Genomic DNA, 13,877 nt, shown 5'->3' with positions numbered 1-13,877 from the left:
GAGGCGGGGATGATGGTATCTTGACAGGTTGGCATGCAGCCAGATTGGTGGCCTCGTGGAGCGAGGTGTCCGGATAAGGCAGAACAACATCTGGGGATGTGAGATCCGGTGGTGGGCAGGCAAGTTTGCGTAGTGCCCTTCTGTTGCGCCTGACAATAGATCCATCAGCCATGCGAACCACAAACGACCTAGGAGGAGCCTGTCGAACAACAACAGCTGGAGCTGACCAGCCTCCACCAAGCAACTTGATGCGAACAGCGTCTTTCGGAGAGAGCATGGGCAGATCAGTAGCATGACCATCATATGTCAGCTTTTGCAGCACTGGAAGGTGATCCAGGTCAGGTACATGAATGGCCGGAACAGTCGTCCTCTGGATCCGTGACGGGATCAGGTTCCAAATTCAGCAGCCCTTGCTGCACACTTCGAACGCGTCTGCGTTGGAACTGGGATCGCTGGCCCCCTATCGGAGGTGCCGACCTGCACAAAGCCGCATAATGGCCAAGCTTCTTGCAGTTGAGACGTCGCCTGCCTCTTGCAGGGCATTGCCGCTTTAAATGGGCGGTGCCGCAGCTGGGACACGTCACCACGTCGACGTCGTGATGCTCGGTGCGCAGTGCAGTCAGCCGCTGCTCGCACCTGCGCAGTGTAGTCTTCGGCCGCTTCGTTCTCCCGACCGTGGTGCGCATGCGTGGGACCCCTGGAAAAGCGGGCAAAATGGCCGCCTTCATCGATGCTCAGGTGCCGCATTCGGGCGATGGCCTGTACACACTCAGCCTCGTGGGAGGCAAGTTGGTCCTGCTCTGCCGACTTAAGGCGAGTTATTGAAAATATGGGAAGATGTATCATTTGAAACATGGAAGTCTGGCAATATCTGGTCTGAGAGAAACATGAGAGGATACAGGGAATTATCCCACAAAGGGTTAACAGCAGCTGCAAAGAGCAGGATTGTAAAATGCAGATATCCTTGGTCAGGCAGGCTGAGAAAACAAGACAAACAGGATTTTGAATGAAGCCAAAAACAATGGCTCACACCTTCATTGAAAGTAACTATCTTAGTAAGCAGCTGGGAAAGAAAGGATGAGGTTCAGTTGAATTTGGTGACAATTCTAGGTGTGAAATTTTGCTAATACCAGGTAAATTAAAGAAAACTGGAGACTATCAGTCTACGAGAAACATAATTCAAAGCCAAAATCAAAGTCAAAATTATGAGCTGAGGACACAATTGGAAAATAAAACTATAGAAATGACAGGAACCAAACCAAAAGTCACACCTCTTAAAACCAAAGCATTTTTGAATATCACAAAGGAACTTTGAACATCACAAAGGACACAATGTAATCAGATCTATGTTGTATTAAAATGTTTAGATCAAAGATACTTTTTACAATCAAAGAAAATAAGAGTTACTTTACAATAAAGTCATAAAAACGTAATAACTGTTAGAAAGAGAATATAAACCTAGAGACCAGAGCAGAACCAGAACTCAGAGGGAGAGAGGCGGAGAAGCAGAGAAGGAACAAGCAGCTCAGAGTCAGATTACAGTCAGCTCGGCCATGGGAAAGGGACAGGGCAAAGCAGCCGAGCTAAAATAGCTAATACATCTAAGGAAGACTAGAATTTAAAGAGTAGGCAGAGTCAGCTCAGAGGTAACCAGCAGAGCCAGCTCTCACAGCTCGGTACATGGGAAAGACAGGACACAGCAACCAAGCTCATCAGCGAATACATCGAAAGAAGACCAGATTTTTAAAAGATTGATTGTCAAGAAGGTCCTTTCAACCAACCAGAAGGATCCAGAAGCAAGATCTTTTTCATTTCTGTAAAGAAAGTAATTGCAGCTTTTAAAAGAAAAAATATAATAATAAAATAACTTAATTTAACCTGAAATAGTGGTTATTCCATAGTCTACTTTACTTATTTAGCAATGCGGGACCCAGGATCGATGCTGCTAAGTGGTAAGAAGATGAAATCTTCGGTGAAGGTATGGGTTATACCGGGGGATAACTTGAAAACATAGTTTGACCTGAATAGCACCCACAGAAGCCTGCATCGGAGTCAGGGAGTGAGAATCCCTGTTCACCATTTAGAATGTCGGTCCTTTTTGGTATAGGGGGACTTCGAAGAATAGTGGTGAGTTTTCAACAACAGGCGGGAATAGCGACTTTTCGCCTGTTCGTGGACTTTGCACGTCTCGATGGCCACTGGCAGGGTCATATTTTTTATTTTTAGGAGCTGCTCCCGCAGGGCGTCGGAGTGGACGCCAAACACGATCTGATCCCTGATGAGGGAGTCTGCGGTGTCACCGTAGTTGCAGGATTGCGCTAGAATGCGAAGATGAGTGAGAAAAGACGGGAAAGGCTCATCCTTACCCTGAAGGCGCTGCTGGATGACATAACGCTCAAAGCTTTCGTTCGTCTCGACCTCACAGTGACCGTCGAATTTGGCTAAGATGGTCTAGAACTTGGTCTTGTCCTCACCGTCGGCAAAAGTGAGCGAATTGAAGATTTGGATGGCCTGGTCCCCCGCAGTCGACAGTAGCAGCGCGATTTTTCGGGCATCGGATGCACTTTCAAGGCCTCAAGGTATAGACTGAATTTCTGCTTGAAGACCCGCCAGTTGGCGCCAAGGTTCCCGGAGATCCGGAGCTGCCTGGATCTTTTCCATGCCGCTGGAAGGCAGTTGCTGGTCGTCAGTGAATTTTCGAAGGTAAATTACTTAGAAGCAGTAGCCAGTCCTGGTATCATGTCGTGTTATTCACCCTGGGGTAACACAGACTGCAACACGATGCAGTTAAATGATCAAGCATACACCAAATGTAGGCGTTGGTTCAATAAGATTTATTGAACATCAGTAACGAAGCACACAGCTGCCTGTGGGCAGACTCTCTACTACTCTAAGTAAACTAACATTAACTATCTAGACCAGGCTAGCTCTGATCCACGTGTAGAAGGTGTTGAATGATTTGTACACCTGGACTGCCACTACAGTTGTCACCAGTGGAAAGAGGGAGAGTGCTGATGCCTTGTGTGTTTTATAGTTGGAAGCCCCCCTCTGGTGTTCTGTCTGGTGATTGGTCGTGTTCTGTTCTGTATGTTGATTGGCTCACCTGGGTGTCTGTCACTGCCTGCTTTTACCTCATGATGTGCATGGGTGCATATTATGACAGTAATGTTCTAGTACAGGGCTTTTCAAAGTACTGGTCGCAACCCACGGGTGGGTCGCAGGCGGGTGTCAGAAGGGTTGCGGTGTTCCCGCCATGAACTGAAACAGCCTTGCAACAGATGGGTTTTGCATCCTGTCCTTAATATCAGGATATCTTACGCTTTCTGCTTCATTTCTGTTCGAGCAAGCACTACTTCCGTCAGCATTTGCCTGGCAATTAACAAAGCAATTCCGGCTTTCACGCCCTTTTAAAACAGAATGCACTTTTCTCCTGAAAGCACGATGTGCATTTCCCCCAAGACAATGCTGGGGTATTACAATGCATAGCCATTCCACATCCCTGGGCATTAGGTAAGGCGGAAGAGTGCACAATGTTTTGTAAAATGTTGCCATTTGGCAGCGGGTAAGATGGAAATGGAACAACACAGAAAACACAGTCTCCAGCTTTATGAGTCTTGAGAAGAACTTTGGGGAACGGAACCAAAGGAGAATTAAGTGTGAACAGCTGACTCTGAAAGATTTATTCTGAATGATTGGAGAAATTGACCACAGTTAGTAACTGACGGAACTTTTATTACTGTACAGGAAAAAAAACATATTATTGATTTCAGGACAATCGGAATATTGGAATCAGAAATTCCAATAAAAAGCTAGTCGAAGGCTGGAGGTTGGTTATTCGCAGTGACATGGATGTTTGTGGAATGGAGCAGATTAGACTGTTCCCAAGTAACCACCAGAAATGTCCCATGGTTTATTCTGTTTTTAAAAAACATATTTTTATTCAAGGCTTTTCAACAAGATATAAATATACAAAATATCAAAAGAACAACCAAAGAGCCACAAAAGGTCATCACATCAACCCACCCAATACCCCCAACCCTTCTGACACCGACCTACAACCACATCCCGCCTTCCCCTTTTTTTAACCCCCCCCCAATCGCTTGACCCCACAATCCTCCTTGAAGAAATCGATGAACGGTTTCCACCTCCGAGTGGACCCTTCTACCAATCCCCGCAGAGTGAACTTGATCTTCTCCAACCACAGGAATTCAGCCAGGTCGCTCACCCACACTCCTGCCTTCGACAGCTCCGTGTCCCTCCAACATAACAAAATCTGTCTCCGGGCTATCAGGGAGGCAAAGGCCTACACATTGACCTCTCCCCACCCCCGCCATACTTCCGGGTCTTCCGATACCCCAAATATTGCCACCTCCGGACTCGGTGACCCTCAACCCCAGAACCTCGGACATAACATCCAAGAACCCCTACCAGAACCCCCTCAGCCTTGGACACAGCCAAAACATGTGAACGTAATTCACGGACCCCTTCGCGCACCGCCCACACCTATCCTCCACCCCCTCAAAAAACCTGCTCATCCTCGCCACCGTCATGTAGGCCCTATGCACCACTTTAAACTGGATGAGGCTTAACCTCACACACAACCAGGATGCATTCACCCTTCTCAAAGCCTCAGCCCACATCCCAGCCCCCAGCTCCTCTCCCAACTGCTCCTCCCACTTGCGTTTAACATCCTCCACCCAAATGCCCTCCCACTCCATCAGTTCCTTGTAAATATCCGAAATCTTCCCCTTCCCCCAATTTGTCCTCCAACAGAAGCTTATCTTGCAACACCAGAGGCCGCAACCCTGGGAAAGACGGCAACTCCCTCCTCACAAAATCCCAAACCTGCATGTACGTAAACCTATTCCCCATACGCAACTCATAATCTCCAACTTCTCCAGCCCTTCAAATTTTCCCCCCAAAAACAAGTCCCTGAAGTGCTCAATCCCCGCTTGCCGCCACCTCCAGAACCTCGCATCCAGGCTCGCTGGCACAAACCTATGATTATCGCAAATAGGCGTCCATAACAACATGCCCTCCAATCCCAAAATGCTGCCTACGATGCCCCCCGAGCTGGCACCACCACTGGACTAATGGAATACCTGGCCAGCGAGAATGGCAGAGGTGCCAATAACAAAGTCCTCAGGCACGTCCCTCTAAACGATGCCGCTTCCAACCATCCGCAAACCGACCTCTCTTCCACTGCCCATTTCCTCACCATCGCAATGTTCGCAGCCCAATAATAATTTATCAGATTCAGCAACACCGGCCCCGGCTCCAGAAAAGCTCATCGCACCCACGGGGTCCTCCCCACACACACAAACCCCGAGATCAATCATTTTTCCGAAAAATGACTGAGGGACAATGATGTGGAGGTTCTGAAAAATGAACAGAAACCTAGGCAGCACCGTCATTTTAACTGTCTGCACCCGCCCAGTCAGCAACAACTGCAAAACATCCCACCTCCTAAAATCCACCTTCATCCCCTCCACAAATTGAGCCAAATTCAACCTATGCAGCTGGGCCCAGCTCCGCTCCAACTGGTTACTGAGGTATCCAAAGCTCGTTCCCACCATCCTAAATGGCCGCTCCCCTAACTCACTTCCCTTTTCTGTTCCCCCTAGCATTGATCTCACCTTGTTCCTTCCCATATTCAATTTATACCCCTAAAACCGGCCAAAATCCCCATAATCCCCACCAATGCAGCCCAACGGATCTTAAACATGTAATACCAGATGATCTGCATACATTGAAACCCTATGCTCGACCCCGCCCCCTCCCACCGCTCAATCCCTCTCCAATCTGCCCTAAGCGCCATTGCCAGTGGCTCTCTTGCCATGCCGAAAAGCAGCAGGGAGAGCGGACATCCCTGTCTCGTCCCAGTGTAACCCAAAGTATCCCAAACTCATTTGGTTCGTCCGCACACTCGCCACCGGACCCAATCCACAAACTCCTGCCCATAAGGGAACCTTCGCAACACCTCAAACAAATACGTCCACTCCGACCAATCAAAAGCGTCCATTGCCACCACTATCTCTACCCCTTGCCCCTCCCCGAGGGCATCATAATCATATTGAGTAACCTTTGGACATTTGCCGACAACTGCCTTCCTTTCACAAAACTTGGCTGATCCTCTCAAATCAACCCCGACACACAGTCCTCAATCCGCGATGCAAGCACGTTTGCCAATAATTTGGCACCAACATTCAATAACAATACTGGGCGGTATGACCCGCACTGCTCCAGGTCCTTAGCATTTTTAAGAATCAGGGAGATAAGAAGCCTGCGACAAAGTAGGGGGGAGTTTCCCCCTCTCCATCACCTCATTATACGGCCTCACCAGTGGCCCAAGCTCCGCCCAAAAAGTCTTATAAAACCCCACTTGAAATCTGTACGGACCCGGGGCCTTCCCCGTCCGAATGCCATCCATCAGCTCCCACAGCCCAATCGGGGCCTGCAGGCCCTGCACCTGCCCCTCCTCCACCTTGGGAAATGCCTCATCCCCTTTTCCCCTTCTTGGGGGCTCCAACTCGTAAAACCTCCTATAGAAGGTCTCTGGATCCATCACCACCTTACCCCCTCAACCCTCACTCTACCAATCTATCTAGCTGCTGTTTCCTGAGGAAGTATAGGTACTGTTGTGCTTTCTTGCTCCTTGCGTCAATGTGGATGGACCAGGACAGATTGTTGGTGATATGTACACCAAGGAATTTGAAGCTGTCAATCATCTCCACCTCGGCACCATTGATACGGACAGGGCATGATACTTGACTTCCTGAAGTCAATGACCAGCTCCTTAGTTTTGTTGACGGTGAGGGAGAGATTACTGTCGTTACACCATTCACTAGGTTCTCTATGTCCCTCCTGTACTCTGACTCATTGTCGTTTGAGAACCGGCCCACTATGGTTATGTCATCAGTAAACTTGTAGATGGAATTGGAGCCAATTTTGCCATACAGTCGTGTGTGTATAGGGAATATAATAGGTGCTAAGTACGCAGCCTTGCAGGGCCCCAGTATTGAGGACTATCGTGTGGAGGAGGTGTTGTTGTTTATCCTTACTGATTGTGGTCTATGGGTCAGAAAGTCGAGGATATAGTTGCAGAGTTAGGAGTCAAGTCCTAGGTTTTGGAGTGTGGTTATGAGCTTGGCTGGGATTATAGTGTTGAACGTGGAGCTGTACTCGATGAATAGGAGCCTAACGTAGGAGTCCTTGATGTTGAGATTGTTGCTCTATTTATTTATCTCGGTGAACCACAAGCCGTTCCCTTATATTGATCAAATGACCACACAACCAGTTAGTTAGTTCAAAAGATGGTTTATTTACATACACAAGAGTTATCTCAACATGCAAACACAATATCTACTACACGTTAAACTACACCCATCAGCTACAATAACCTATACTTAAGTTCAGGGCGACCGGCACTTTGCAAATGGATAAAGGCATTTATCTGGATTTCACTTGGCTGGTTTGAAGAAAGTGGCTCCGTCTCTGCTGGGCTCATCCATCAGGTAGCGATCGTTAACTTATCTGGCTGCTCCTGCTGCAATTGGGTGGCACAGGCTGGATCCAAAAGAGACAGAACACATGGCTGTGCTCTCTTTTATCCCTCTGGGATGTTGTGCTCTTTGGGGCGGTCCTTAACTTTGGATCCAATAGTTCAACAGGACTCTGACCACTCTCTTCGATTTCGGCCAATAAATGGGCGGGTGCCTTGGTAGCTGGGGGATCCTTAGCGGTCACTGACCTTGGCAGTTGTGCTTTCTGAGTAAGGGGAAAGGTACCGATCAGTCTGTGGCTGTATCGGTTGCTTGATTGGAGTTCGACTGTCCTGGGAAAATGGGCCATTGAAATGTAAACGGGCGGGGATTTCGGTCAGGTCTGGTTACCTGTGTTTTAGATACACATAGGCTGTGTATCCGTCTGAGTCCTGGGTTGGCCATAATTCCCATGGTCCTTTGCAGGTGGCCATCATAGATGGCTACAAGATGCACCAGGGATGAGTGTAGGGCCAGGGAGATGGCGTCTGCTGTGGACCGGTTGTGGCGGTATGCGAATTGCGGTGCAGATGGAGCAGTTGGTGGCCTTCATCAAGGATGAGTTTCGCTAGCAGAGGAAGGAGATGCAGGAGGATCGCTCGAAGGCCATTGGAGGGGCTGTGGTAGCCATGAAGGGCTCGATGGAGAAGGTGGAGAATGTTTGGAGGCGCAGGCGTCACAGATCCGAGAGATTGAGAGGGCGATGTCGGATCACAGCGATTGGGTGGTGGAACTGGAGGCGGAGGTGGAGCTCTTAGGAGACCGTTGCAAGACATTGAGAGCAAAGGTGAAGGTGCAGGAAAACTGTTCGAGAAGGCAGAACCTGCGGATAGTGGGCCTGCCTGAAGAAGTGAAAGGTGTGTGCCACGAGGTACCTGTCGATGATGCTGGCAGGGCTGGTGGCGGAAGGGGAGCTAGATAAGGGCCCTGAAGTGGACAGAGCACAGAGGTCTCGGAGGCAGAAGTCTCGAGCAGAGATGTCGCCTCAGGCAGTGATCATGAGACTCCATAAGTTTGTGGAGAAAGAGAAGATCTTGCAATGGGCCAGAGAAAATTGTAACTGTGAATGGGAGGGGAACAAGATCCAAATATATCAGGACATTGGAGCCGAGCTGGCAGAACGGTGGGCAGGGTTCAACAAGGCCAAGGCAGTACTATATCGGTGGCAGATCAGGTTTGGAGTGCTCTAGTCGGCAAAATTATGGGTGCCGTATGAAGGCCGGGAATACTATTTTGAGACCCCAGAAGTGGCCGGTGACTTCATCAAGGAGCATAAACCGGGGGAGAACTGAACTGAACAATTCTGGGAAACTGAGGTGCTGGCACTTTGAAATGATTGGGACTACAGGTAGAGTGGGGGTAGGGAGTGTTTTTTTTTCTTTTCCGCTGATCTGGATGGGGATTTCTCTTGTTTTTTTTAATTTACTGTTGGGTTGACAAAGTGTAGCAGGGGTGAAAGGTTTATGCGGGGATGGCTGACCCAATAACCCCCCCCCTCCTGCTGTTGCCTGGGGCTGTGTGCGCTTTTCCCCTTTTTTGTTTGCTCTTGGGGGAGGTGACCTGTGATTCAAGGGTGCCTGCTGTCGCTGTTCCTGTTTGTATTGGCTATAGAGCCTCTGGAAATGGCTCTTGGGGGTCGGCAGAGTGGGAAGGGATTATGAAGGGACGGAGGGAGCATCAGCTGTCACTATATGCTGACGACCTACTGTTGTATGTTTTGGACCCGCTGGAGAGCATGGAGAGGACCATGGGCCTGCTGGGGAGGTTTGGGGCGTTCTCGGGGTATAGGTTGAGTGTAGGGAAAAGCAAAATGTTCCTGGTGAATGAGTTGGGACGGCGAGCCAATTTAGGGAGGATGCCATTTAAGGTGGCTAGAGACAGGTTCAGATACCTGGGGATTCAGATAGCGAGGGAATGGGCGATGCTACACAAATAGAATTTAACGAAGCTGGTGGAGGAGGCCAGAGAGGATCTCAAGAGGTGTGACACGTTGCAATTGACTTTGGCAGGAGGATCCAAGTGGTGAAGATGAACATTCTGACGAAGTTCCTGGTCATTTTCCAGACACTAGCGATGTTTATATCGAAGGCCTTCTTTCTGAAACTGGACACAATCATTTCAGACTTTGTATGGGCGGGGAAGGTGCCAAGGATTAGGAGGACCCTGTTACAGAGGCAGAGGCAGCAGGGAGGGTTGCCGAACCTGCTTCGTAACTATTGGGCGGCGAACGTGGAGAAGGTGAAGCGATGGTGGGAAGGAGGGGGTAGAATGGCTTAGGATGGAGGAGGAATCTTGTAAGGAGTCCAGCTTGATGATGGCAGCGTTGCCAATGGCACCGAGCAGGTACTCAGGGAGCCTGGTGGTGCAGTCCACGGTGAAGGTCTGGAACCAGTTGAGTAGGCACTTTAGGATTATGGGGATGTCGGTGTTAACGCCGTTGTGTGAGTATCATGCGTTTGAGCCGGGGAGGATGGATGATATATATATTATATATATATATAGGAGGTAGAGAGAAGTGGTGCTGGTCAAGGTGAGGGATTTGTACCTGAAGGGTTTGCCAGTATGGATGAATTGAGGGAGAGGGTAGAGCTCCCGAGAGGAAGTGAGTTTAGGCACCTGCAGGTAAGGGACTTCATGCGGAAGGTTTGGAAGGAGTTCCCCAGGTACACCCTGCCAAAACGACGGTTGCTTCCGGCAGCACGGTAGCATTGTGGATAGCACAATTGCTTCACAGCTCCAGGGTCCCAGGTTTGATTCCGGCTTGGGTCACTGTCTGTGCGGAGTCTGCACATCCTCCCCGTGTGCGCGTGGGTTTCCTCCGGGTGCTCCGGTTTCCTCCCACAGTCCAAAGATGTGCAGGTTAGGTGGATTGGCCATGATAAATTGCCCTTAGTGTCCAAAATTGCCCTTAGTATTGGGTGGGGTTACTGGGTTATGGGGATAGGGTGGAGGTGTTGACCTTGGGTAGGGTGCTCTTTCCAAGAGCCAGTGCAGACTCGATGGGCCGAATGGCCTCCTTCTGCACCGTAAATTCTATGATATATGTGGAAGGGGGGGGGGGGAGAGCGAGACATATACAGGTAGCTGGGAGAATAGGGAGGTGAGTGGGTGGTGAAGATTAAGGAAAAATGGGAAGGGGACCCGAGAGGGAGATAAATTGGGGAGTATGGAGTGAGGCACTACGAAGGGTAAATGTGATCCCCTCGTGCGCAAGGTCGTGCTCAGGGTACATACGACTAAGGCAAGAATAACTGGGTTCTTCCAGGGGGTGGCAGATGAGTGTGAGAGGTGTGGGTGGGGACACAGAATCATGTGCACGTGTTCTGGGCCTGCAAAGAGTTGCAGAGATTCTGGGCCGGAGTGTTTGCGGCCTTAGCAAGGATAGTGGGGGGGGGGGGGGGAGGTTGAGCCGGATACTTTGGTGGCGATATTTGGGGTGTCGGAGAAACCAGAGCTGATGGAGGGGAGGAAGGATGATGTTGTGGTTCTCACCTCTCTGAGAGGTAAGTCGAGCGTTCAGCTCATCCAGCTTGTTTTCGATCGCAATCCCAACGATTCCGCCCCGACTGCTGGTATTATCTTGTGTTAAGGCCTATTTATAAACCCGCCAGAATTAAGAATGAAAGTATTACGTGAAGTTGCAGAACAAATCAGGATATCCTTGGTCACAGGTAAATCATTCCTGGGGTGGCACGGTGGCACAGTGGTTAGCACTGCTGCCTCACAGCTCCAGGGTCACAGGTTCAATTCCGGCTTCAGGTGATTGTCTGTGTGGAGTTTGCACTTTCTCCCAGTGTCTGCCTGGGTTTCTTCCTGGTGCTCCGGTTTCCTCTCACAGTCTAAAGATGTGCAGGTTAGGTGGATTGGCCATGATAAATTGCCCCTTAGCATCCAAAAGATTAGGTCAGATTACTGGGATAGGATGAAAGCCTGGGCTTAAGTAGGGTGCTCTTTCCAAGGCCCGGTGCAGACTCGATGGGCCGAATGGCCTCCTTCTGCACTGTAAAGTTCTATGCTTCTATGAAATGTGAGCAGTGCCAGATGGATGATGAGCTTCCCAGCTGTTATGGAAACTATTGCGACAGGTTCCAAATGCTTTCTGCTAGCTGTACCTCTCTCTCTGGACAAGCCCCAACATGTTCCATATCATTATGTTTACAATTGAAAATCGCAATCAAAAGCAAGTGTGGAATAAATGCAAGACAACAAAAAAACTTTAAGGTGAGTTGGCAGTAGTTTGCTCAATGGCAACAATAGATACTGGAAGAGATCGGCGGCAAGCAGCCTGGAGTTGTAGGCAGCAAATGAAACAAAATTGGATTGGCAGGCTACAAAACAGGAAACCTGATTGGAGTGAGATTGAGGATCAAGCAGGCTCACCTGTCACATTAAAGGTAAGCGAACATGGCCTGGGTCCCAAGGTTCGGCCGGCGTAGATCCCAAAATTCGGCCAGTTGCCAAAAGTGGGTCCTGGGGAAAAATAGTTTGGAAAATACGTTCCTTGGCTCCAATTCTACTCAAGCCTAACTAATATTTTACACAGATTAATTACAATTTCTTGGGTGTGTTTTTAATTCCTCCATTTAAAAAATTTTATTTATCTTTTTTTTTTCACCTGCAAATCAGCATTTTAAGACCTGTGGAATGTCCATCCTGGATCTCCCTGTTCCCAAAATCTATTCCGTGTGGTCATGTTCAAATCAATTAAGCATGTGTAAAACAAGAGGCCCAAATGCAGACTTTTTTACATCCCATTATTTAAATCTAGTCATTCGCTCTTTTTGCTATTCTTCAGTCCTTCTCTATCCATGTAACCATTCAACCTCTGACCGGCTCTTGGAACCACAGTGTTTGTGTGGCTGGTCCAGTTAAGTTCTGGTCACTGGTGAGCCTAGAATGTTTGATGATAGAGGTGTCACGATACTGGAGTAAAAGGAAGATTCAAGAATTGAGTTAAATCAAGGTTAAAAATAAAATTGGGATAAATTAAAGATTTGTATTAAAGGGGAACGGATAGGAGTGCAGATATCTGAAGGGGTGTTTTTGTTATGTAAAATAACGTAGCAGCAAGGAAACAAGTGTTTATCTTAGTGACTGGGGGTTGAACAACGGTGTATGGAGATTGGTGTTCGAACTGTAGAAGAGGGGAGTTCAAAGTGATGAGATAAGATTATAATTTGCACCTATATGCTCGCACCGGGCACAAGGCGGAGTACAAATCACCCGACTCGCAGGGTGCAGAGTGATCTGGATAGTTTGCACCTATGTGCTAAAAGCATGGTCCAAGGTGTTATTCAGATAGAATAACATCAAATGGAAAAAACAATATATTCATAGCCAGGTAACTGAGTATAGCAGAAGAGGGAAAGAAATACAGCTGGTAAGTAGCTGACACCATAGCCATGCCCAGCTAAAAAAGCAGGTTTTCCCGAGAATGTTGGTGCTTAAAGCTGCTGTTTTAAAAAACTCTCAAAGAGAGAAGAAACTAAGGGTCAGCATGGAGGCATAGTGGTTAGCACTGCTGGCTCATGGCACTGAGGACCCAGGTTTGATCCCGGCCCCGGGTCACTGTCCGTGTGGAGTTTGTAAATTCTCCCCGTGTCTGCGTGGGTTTCGCCCCCACAACCAAAAGATGTGCAAGCGCGGTGGATTGGCCACGCTAAATTTCCCCTTAATTGGAAAAAAAAGAATTGGGTACTCTAAATTTATTTTTTTTAAAAGAGAAGAATTGGGCAGCACGGTGGCGCAGTGGGTTAGCCCTGTTGCTTCACGGCGCCGAGGTCCCAGGTTCGATCCCGACTCTAGGTCACTGTCCGTGTGGAGTTTGCACATTCTCCCCGTGTTTGCGTGGGTTTCGCCCCCACAACCCAAAAGATGTGCCGGCTAGATGGATTGGCCATAATAAATTGCCCCTTAATTGGAAAAAAAAGAATTGGGTACTCTAAATTTATTTAAAAAAAGAGAAGAATCTATACACAGATCTGAAGAAAGGTTTTCCCAAACTGAAAGGTAACTTGTGGGTGGTAACCATATTCTGAATTTAGCTCATACAATATTGGATGTTGTTTGTGAAATGTGCATTTCTCAGAGGCCAGTAATGTAGATAGCTGGGAACTGGGATTAACTTCATAAGACACTGTGTGTATAGCTTATTGTAGTTAAATGTTTGTAGTTTTTAATAATAACAATAACAGCAACATAAACATGGTACATAAAACATTTCCATCCCCATGTTAATAAATATTCTTTATTAATTGATTACAGCAAGACTGAACTGCTCCTCACTGGTTTGCATATTACCAAATTATATCAAATTAAAAATATACACCACTAAGA

At 48.1% G+C, this 13,877-nt stretch overlaps 1 protein-coding gene across 3 annotated transcripts in view; it reads right to left on the bottom strand.

Annotated features, from left to right (window-relative positions):
* The window catches only part of LOC140395569 (archaemetzincin-2), a 213,487-nt gene that overhangs the window by 1,875 nt on the left and 197,735 nt on the right, over positions 1-13,877 (bottom strand). The window contains exon 8 of one of the 3 annotated variants that reach the window (XM_072483512.1): positions 11,922-12,011. The exons of the other annotated variants lie outside the window; for them this stretch is intronic. The gene's annotated coding sequence lies outside the window, so the exon portion shown is untranslated. Of the gene's footprint in view, positions 1-11,921; positions 12,012-13,877 lie in introns of those variants that run through there. 3 annotated transcript variants of the gene reach the window in all.

This window comes from Scyliorhinus torazame, chromosome 18 (assembly GCF_047496885.1).
Source record: "Scyliorhinus torazame isolate Kashiwa2021f chromosome 18, sScyTor2.1, whole genome shotgun sequence".
Taxonomy (NCBI): Eukaryota; Metazoa; Chordata; class Chondrichthyes; order Carcharhiniformes; family Scyliorhinidae; genus Scyliorhinus; species Scyliorhinus torazame.
This window is presented reverse-complemented; position numbering and strand designations above follow the sequence as displayed.